Raw genomic sequence first — 9,580 nt, 5'->3', positions numbered from 1 at the left:
CTCTTTTGAGCCTAATTACCCATTTTCTTGACTATTACACCAAATATATACCCCTTAGCCAAACACTTTCCTCACCGGACTTTGGAATGAGACTACAAGCTTTTAGTTAGGCAGACTTGTTGTACGGTCTGTATACCATCTACACGATCCTCAACACCTTTATAATGATCGGTAGAGGTTCGAGAAAAAGAGAAAAGAAAAAAAAGAAAAAGAATATATATATATATATATATATATATATGTTCCATATGTGGGAATGAAAAAAGAAAAAAAATGAATACATGGAGGCCGAACAATGGAAGAAACACAATTGCCTCCATAATATTTTTAGCGAATAAGAGCTAAGAGATTGAGAAATTTTGTGATCGCTTTGACAAGACACGAGAGTCATGTTTGAGTTGTAGTTTCCTTTYCAAGGTCCACTTTTAGTCACTTCACCAAACTATTCCCTACCTTGACCCTTAGCCACGTTACAAYCCCTACTAAAGACCTTTTTGATCCACACCTAGGTTGACCATTAGCGATGGAGAATCGAGACCCAATTCAAGACTWTGGTAGTGTATGTACATGTGAATTGATGTTTTGAGTGAAAACACCTACACCATTGTGTGAATGAGCGAGTGTATTGCATATATCCTTTGTGAGGTGTTTGTGAAATTAGCATGTTCTCATCTTTGGTTCGTCTCGTGTGTTAATTTTCGCTAATATGGTTTAGTCGAACCTCCATGTAATGCTATGTATTTTTGTCCGTTCTCTAAAAATCAACTCATGATAAATTCGTAGTGTTTGCCCGAGGATGGTCAAAGTTTTAAGTGTGGGGATGTTTTCATAGCTATATTTTCTTGGTTGAAAATTAAGGTTAAAAAGCCTTTTATTTTCATCATTGTGAGAAAAAATGTGTTTATTTAACCTATATTATTTTTTGTTTGTAGAAGTCCAGCCCAAAAAGAAATATTTTTATGGACTTCATCAAGCCCAACTAAGCCCATATCCTCTCCCAATATTGGATCGGAAACAGTACGTGGGATCGAGAGGAGAGGAGACGGCAAGAGTTCGTGGGCATGAGGGAGCGATTTCGTGGGGTTTGAAGCGGGAGAAGACGTGGGTTCGAAGGTTATAGATGGAGAATTCGATTGGAGAGACAGCAGGGGTTGTTGGATTGAAGAGACAGTCGCGAGGGAGAGAGACGGAGGTTGGTTCGATTGGAATTGGACTAGAGAAAAGAGGGCTGTTCGACAGGGGAATTGGAGCTGTTCGAGAGGAGGTGGACAGCAAGCGGACAGCAGGCTGTTCGATTGGAGAAATCGGAGACGAGAGTGAACGAGGACAGCAGTCGGCTGTTCAATTGAAGAAGACAGAGACAGCAGGGGCTGTTCGATTGGAGAAGAAGGAAGACACGGGAGCGATTGAAGAAGTCGACAGTGGGTTCCATTGGAAAAGACGGATGCGAGAGTGAAGACAGCAACCTTTTCTCATCAATCTTCCTGATTCTTACGGTAAATCCTAAAACCTTTAGAATCAGTAACCTAGTTTAGCCATGTCTTGTTAATTTGTTCATTCCAACATTGATTTAATTAGGTTTTGATTTGTTATTGCTTTGAGGTTTCATTGTAAACATGTTTGAACAAGCCTTTTTGCTTGATTTCTGAACTTATTGTTTATCGTATTTGGGTTTTCAATTAGTCTAGCTAACTGATTGGAATTCTCTTATGGAATGGTTATTCAGAATTCTTAGATACGTAATCGTGTTAGAATTTTGATAGAGTAACACTAGTATTCATTTGGTTTCGATAAAGTTTCCGGATGGAATTTGAAATCTCGCAATTTAAGCCTCGATAAGCCGAGCTTATGAGCTTATGGCTTTGAATTGGTATTTTTTCTAGTCCGGTAAAGTTAGTCGCACCTACGAGTTTAAGATCTTATTTAAACTAGTATTTGTGGTTAAGGGTTGATTAGAGAGCTTATTCTAATCAACGATTATCTATGGAAAATGTGGGTCGTTAGAGCTTGTTAACGATTAAAGCCAATTCAGGCTTGTCCTTTCTGTTTACATTTTTGGAATCGATGATAGGTACTAACATCTTAACCGGTATTAAATCGATGTTGGGACTTTAATCAATTGTTTTAGTTTATATTTTATTGCATTTTTAGAGTAATTAATCAAATCCAACCCCCCCCCCCTCGTGATTGTTAGTATTTTTACGTTTCCATTGTGTACTTGATTCGCTAGTCGTATAACGTTAGACCGAGTCTCTGTGGATTCGACCCGACTTACATTACTACAATTTTGGTTGTAATTAGTCGTTAGTTGGAATTTATTATTTGGTGGAGTCGGCATCCGTCACTTATATGTGTGAAAATCGCACCTCTAGTGTGTGTGTGAGTTCTGAACTCAAATGACATGAAAAAAATGGGCCAAAAATCCAATTTATTACGTTAAAACTCAAGTGGGGTCGGGTTGACCCGGCTAGGTACTCATTTTGACTATCAACACTTAAAATATTCATAACCTTTCGCTCGGACCTCCTTTTTCTATGAGGTTTTCGCCTACACGTTCATAAAGAGATAATCTATAACATCCAACAAAAATATTCCAGAAAAGATCTCCCAAAATATCAGTTTTACGTATCTATTTGACGTGAAATTTTTCCCAAATCCTCTAATATATTCCTAAGAAGTATAATTCTAAAATTTCAGACTCAAACTCCCACTAAATCATAGGTTCTCTTTAACCTAATAATTAAATATAGTTAGCAAATAATTTGGGCATATTAGAAATTGGATGTTACATTAGGAGTCCATAATGTATGAAAAACAAAGGTAATATAGATTTAAGTTGAACCGTCTCATATTGTTTCTAATTTTCTCTCATATAAGAGTTTTTTTGGTTAATAACAACTAACAAGTGATCTACTTTATTCTAATACAAAAATAGATCATGTTTGGACTTTTAATATAATACTAATTTTTCTTCTACAATATAATTAATTAATACATGTTGGACTCTTAATATAAAACAAAACTTTATTAGGTCCTGTTATATACTAAGAAAATTGTATCTATTTTATTTACTAATTCTTTTTTAAACTAATACTATATACGAAAATATTTTAGACCCTATCCGCCAACTCCTGGAAACGATCCTAAGGGGCTGTTTATGAAACGATCCTAAGGGGCTGTTTATGAAACGCTTACTCGAGTAAGTGAACACCAAGTCACATTACTTTACCGAATGAATATGGTAAGGATCAAAAATCTTATCCGGTAAGAACGAGACAATGACCAAAAGTCTTACTCAGTGAGTGAGGGCGACGACTCTTACCATGGTAAGCGCTCACTAAATTTTTTTAAACCTGATTGATTAATCTTGTTCATAATCAGTATATTTAGCAATTCATTTCCTTCTTGGTAACATCAATTAACATTTTGGTTATATGCCTTGTCTGAATTGCATATGACAAGAAGGACAAGAAAAGGAACATTCTTACATGGAAAACAAATAGAAGCAGTCTAGATAAGGTATCTTCTTTGTTTTGTATGTACATACATCTCTATACATATATAAATATGTGTTATCATATGTTTTTTTGTTATTAGATTCTTGGGATCAGACCTTTTTATCTGCTTTCTTTCAAAGAGTTTAGAAAAATAGAATTGTTTTTGGCCAATTATAAATATGAACTTTTCGATACTTAAAAGAAGTTTCTCGTTAAACAATTCAAAAACTCAAATTAAAACCCATCAAGATTTAGACATGAATGAAGCCTCATTTTCTGTGCTTAGAGGTGAAGCATTGTCTATCAACAAGATTCTCTCTAGAGATTCGTCGATTGGCCAATCATCGTGTGTTTACTATAGAAGCACCACCAACATTGGTGTTCCATTTCAATGGGAGAAGGAGCCAGGAAAACCGATGAATCTGCCACGAGAGGAGGTTATTCCACAACAAACACCAACTCCGTCGCCAGCAATGCAAAGTTTAGTGCTTCGACGACCTAGCATTGACATGAAAGATTCCCCATGGTCTTGGAGGTTTTGGTCATGGAGAAGGAGATTAAGCAAGAATATGAGGCTGAAAATGTATCATGGCGGAGGGTATCATACGAGATTCAGTAGTAAGGCAAAAGGCAAGGTTAGTAGCGTAGATGGTGATTCAGATGCCGAGCTTGTGGGGTGGATCCATCGTGATTCAAAATCTTCATCGTCTTCTACACTATCTTCGTCAATTGGCTTATTTGATGAGCAATTTGAAAGTTTCAGAAAAGGGATTCCTTTTTGTTGTACAATATGGAGAAGATATAAGAGCTAGTATTATATATGGTATAGTATGACTTCAACATGTTTTACATGACTGGATTTTGCTTGTATTATTAATCCAAAAGCCATTTTTTGGATATCATATTATAAACTCTTCAAATTACCAAGAAGAATTCAAGATATATATCTTTTCTTTTTCTTTTGTTTTTATGGTTTGTTGGACCAATAAATAAATATATAACAATCAGATCTTGAATTAAACTTGTAAAAATCTAGTTATGTGCATGGTTCTTTTGTGATTGAATTTTATTTATTTGAATTACTGCAATATTCTTGATTATAATTTAAAGCTTGCAAGTCATGCTTTTAAACAAGAATTAAATATCAATGTCAACGTTAATGTACTCATACTCTCTCATAAACTAAATATATAACATAAACCAATGTAAAAGTCGTAAAATTCAAAACTTCAATAAAATACGAAAATCATGACTTGAATTCTGTATCTTCTATTTTTCTCTACTGCATGCTAATCATGATCAAATCATGACTCGGGTTCCATTGAGTTGGTTTATGCAAGTAATGGCATCATTCATTTTAAATCACATTTCAAAAAACACACATATTTAATCTTTTTTTTGAAATATATAATATTTATATACGACATATATGAAATAAATAGATTTACATACCACAAATAGACTTACATACCCTTGATTTTTTAAGAGGTCAAGTCGATCGATTATGCATAATTGTTGTAAACTATATGCCATGAATATGATCAAATTGGCGTGCTCTTATGCGTAGAGCAGTGCAATCACAATACAACCTGCTCCCAATGTGTAAATCCACTACAATGTAAATATATTCAGATTAAATAGCGTATTCTTGCATGCATGTTTCAAACTTTTTGAACATTCACAGTAGGAACAAATGATCCATCATTTCAAAATAAAACATTTCATGAAATTATTATAACATATATATATATATATATACTAGTTGTGTATCCGCACAATGCGATGTGATGTAAAAATTCATTAACATTTAATTCAATTTTGAAATATCAAATTATTTCAAGATATTATAAAGCCTACAACATTTGTACTAAAAGTAGTCGCACAATGCAACGGATATAAAGGATTATGAAGTTTTTTAGTTTGCTTGAATTAATAACTCAAAAACCAGAAAAACAATTAGGTTGGAAATGTAAAAGGCACAAGATATGAAAAGATGTACTCATCGATGCATCTTTAGTATTACATTGTTCTATCTCTTGACAGATTTGCTCAAAAGACAAACCCCCAATACAAACTTTAATAAATTATTGCACTTGACATTCCCCGACAACACAATCTTCTTAATCTATAATACGCTTATTGCACTTTACATTCCCGACAACACATACTTCAAATTAAACAAAAACCATACTTCTTGTAAATGTCAGCAGTCCCTTGCTTCATAGTCATTAAAGTGGAAAAATCACTTGACCTTGATTCACTCATGCAACAACTCCTCTCTGCAGTTTATAAAAAAAATTATTTATTGATAAATAATCAATAATTGGGCTGAGAACTCTGAGCCCCTAAGCAAACCAATACATGTACAGTAATTGTTTATCGTGCCTTGCCAACAAAGGACATAATACCAAGCATCACAAACCTTATCACCAGAATTCACATCAGTATATCTATGCTACCACAAACCTTATCACCAGAATTCACATCAGTATATCTGTGCTACCATAGTATAAAGAAGTAACAAGAAAACATGAATCAAAATTACTTTTCCTAGCTTTTCAGGTGTTAGTTCCTGGAACCTGGGAACAATTCTACAACCTGGACAAGACGAAAAATAGCAGCAGAAAGTAGGCATTCAGCAACTATAGTAACAGCGTATATTACACAAAACTTAGGGGCCGTTTACCTAAACACTTACCCGGTAAACACTTACCGGTAAAATTCAACACTATCTTTTATTTATCGGATAAGATTTTATTCACTAAAACACATCGTATGCAACAATTTATCCCGGTAAGCGCCAACCATGGTAAGAGTTTTCGTCCTCACTTACCGGGTAAGACTCTCAATTCTTGCCTTCGCTCTTACTGGGTAAGATTTTTAGTCCTTGCCATATTCATCCGGTAAAATAAAGTGACTCAGTAAGCGCTTACCCGGGTAAGTGTTTGGTAAATGGCAACTTAGTTTTAAATAGCCAATCAGTGACCACAAACCAGTTGCTATTGCTATAAGCTCCAGTTCTACCCACCAACCCATCACCAATCTCGTAGCCTTGACTTCGGACAGTTCAACCATAAGTTTTCCAATTTGATTGTCAACATCCATCTGCTCCAAGATCGTTGTGCCATCATTTGCTGAAAATAAAGTTAATTGTGAGGAAAACAGCAGTTAAACACAGATGCTTCCAACTTTTAGTTAGCAAAAGCTCATAGGATTGTGCATAGTATATAAAATTCATGAAAAGATATTCAACTGCACTCTCATACAAAAATGTAAGAAGCTCATGAGAACATATTTCAGAAAAATCCAGCTAGAAAATTGACTAACTTACAAGCGTAAAAAATGGAGTGGATGATCTCTCTCTAAGAAAAAGAAAGAAGCTCGTTAGGATTAATGTCACTAATTTCTGTCAAAAAGTTCGCCAATTGAGAACATAAAAAATGTTTTTTCAAGTTCCTACAAGTGTAATTCTACTACTACTGAATCAAAATGTTTCACCAACTACCAACAGAAATTAATATGATTACTTGTTCAGTTGTTTGAGATAATCTTTTGCTCAAGGGAATAGCACAAGTAAAAAAAATTATTGCATTAATATTTAGTAGTCATTGACTTAAAAGGAGCAAGCATTTTCAGCAAGTCAGCTCTGTCCCAAGGTCTGCTTGCACTGTCCCACCAGATGCATTTTGCAACTCCTCAATGGCTCCTCTTTCAAATTTTGAATCAACTATAGCTAGTGTTGTTCTTCCTTAACATGTATAATTACACATAAACAGAAATACATGCAGATATTTAACATGTTGCATCAAATAATTCAAATTATCATGTATGCTTACATGTACTGCATAGCCCACGATCACAAAGAAAACATAAATGAAAACAGGTTATATGTTAATGTAAACATACTTTCACCACTGTAAATATTCATAGGTTCTTGAATTGCATAGCATTGACAATCAAGCCAACACCCAAGACACAATTAGCACTAAAACTTATGAAATAGAGATATATCCCTTGCATAAAGAGCTGACCCAAGACACAATTATGCACCAAAATTTTGTTTTTTTAAAGTCCCGGTCCCTTACTGCATCTTGCCATCAAGTGAGTCTTAGATGGCCGACTCCCAATGAAGCATTATGAAAGCATCAGTAAAATCAAATTGTTAACATGTCTCAAGTTCTTGGTCAACATGACATCATTAATGGTGCATCATATCCACCTTCTAGAAAAATGGCAATCGCTAAACAGATAAGATGATCAAACCATAAGGACTTACGAACGGAAACTTAGTTCAATTGGGGTTACCTCATTAAACAAAGCCTGAATTTCCTCTGAAGAATCAGACTCAACTGGTTAAGGATTACAAATTTATAGTTAAAATTGCATTCGTATCAAGAAATCTTTGCTTTGAATTCTAGGGTTTTGATTCTTACCTTCATTTAGCACAAAAATAATAGAAGATGAAGGAGGGAGTAAAAAAATCAGAGCAGATGATTGATAAGAAAAAAAGTCATACCATCAGTATATAATGTTGTTTCTTACTACAAGTTCCAGGACTGCTGCTCGAGTTAAAAAACAAAGAACTAAGGAAAATCACATAGTTGATAAAGTGATTCGTGTTCAACTTACTTAATCCATGACTTGGCACTTGTTTTCCTCTTTGAAATCACATCGATGTCTAGGAGAGCACATGTACCTGTTTTTCTGCCCTATTACCCAGGCTCCTCCAGTGGTGAAAGCAATGACAGGCTTTGGACCATCATTTTTCCCATCATTTTTAGGTAAATATATGTCAAGCTTATTCCTTGGCTGATCACCAAAGCATTAATTTCTCATATTGTTGTTTTGATAGTGATTCTCCATGTCATCCAAGCATTAGGAATGTTGAGTTCACCACAAATTTAATTTTTGGTATGAGTTTGCCGCATTATGTTTGCTTTTGGCTTTCACTGGTCTATAATTTCTTATAGTTTAATCCTTTGCCTACCCCACCTAACTTGAGATAAAAGGCCTTACATCTAAAAAATAGCAATGACTAAAACCATGACATAAATAGATCACAGCTTCTTATGTCTTGTGAGAACACGTGAAACCTGATTTTTATCTTTTGAACAAGATCACAGCTTCTTATGTCGCTAGCTGCATTAAACTGTCAACTTAACAGTAGATTTTCGCATAAATGAAATCTGATATTTTTAATCAACTCTTGCTTTGATCTGGAACTGAAATACCCCTCTATTATGGTGTTTGCTCATGAGCAAGTACGAGCTGTTGAGCCAAGCATTTCAAGCCAAATCCAATTCAATGAAGACCCAACAAGTGAAAGTAGGGTGTATGGGATTCATCATTTACTTTTACAGTTTGATTTAAACATTGGAGATTCAAAAATAAACTTTAACCTAGACTCAAACCAAATTGAAAACAAAAGCCTAAATTCAAACCAAACCTAAAACCTAGCTAAACTAAATTCAAACTTATAACTTGCCTAAAACCTTACTCAATGAAATAATTTCAAGCAAAAAATTTAAACTCTTACCTGGACTCGGACCAAAATTTCATAAAAATGGTCCAAAATCAAACTCAAAGCAAACCACAAAGATGAAACCGAACCTAGAGAGATCGAAAGTATGAAAAAAAAATTATAGGGTTACCGAGAAGTATGAATAAGCGATAGTGGAAAGACCTTTACCTTTGATTTACGCAATGGTCATTATCTCAGTTGTGTTAAATCCTCCACAAGAACATCAACTTGCAATCCTTTCACTTCTCAAGAAAATCAACCTACAGTATGATTCCCCCACTCGGTGCAAAACCCTTTTTCTACTTTATTGGATTGAACGATTGAATGATGGAAACTCGCTTTTAAGGGAATCGTCATCTTGGAGAGCGAGAGAAATGCCTGAATCGTCGTATTGGGAGGGACGACTTGGATGAAACGTCGTCTTGGAGGAGGGGAGCGATGGAACGGCATCTTGGAGAGGGTAGCCGGGTAGAGGGTAGGGTTGAAAAGTAAAGGTAAATGTATTATAAATAAAAGGTATTTTAGTCATTTTAAAATTTTAAGATTTTTATTAAATTTACTT

The 9,580-nt window shown here is 34.8% G+C and overlaps 1 long non-coding RNA gene across 2 annotated transcripts; it reads right to left on the bottom strand.

Annotated features, from left to right (window-relative positions):
* Positions 1–5,481: 5,481 nt before the first annotated feature.
* On the bottom strand, positions 5,482–9,470 carry LOC112502615. Of its 2 annotated transcripts, none has more exons than XR_003067730.1 (3): positions 9,187–9,470; positions 6,431–6,631; positions 5,482–5,776 (listed from the first exon to the last, which is right to left on the bottom strand). It is a non-coding gene; the product is annotated as an uncharacterized LOC112502615 (long non-coding RNA). The 2 variants fall into 2 exon arrangements; XR_003067731.1 differs by having other exon boundaries at positions 6,491–6,631; positions 9,187–9,469.
* Between the last annotated feature and the right edge of the window lie 110 nt (positions 9,471–9,580).

This window comes from Cynara cardunculus, unplaced genomic scaffold (assembly GCF_001531365.2).
Source record: "Cynara cardunculus var. scolymus isolate 2C unplaced genomic scaffold, CcrdV1 Un_Scaffold_1673, whole genome shotgun sequence".
In the NCBI taxonomy this organism is placed as follows: domain Eukaryota; kingdom Viridiplantae; phylum Streptophyta; class Magnoliopsida; order Asterales; family Asteraceae; genus Cynara; species Cynara cardunculus.
This window is presented reverse-complemented; position numbering and strand designations above follow the sequence as displayed.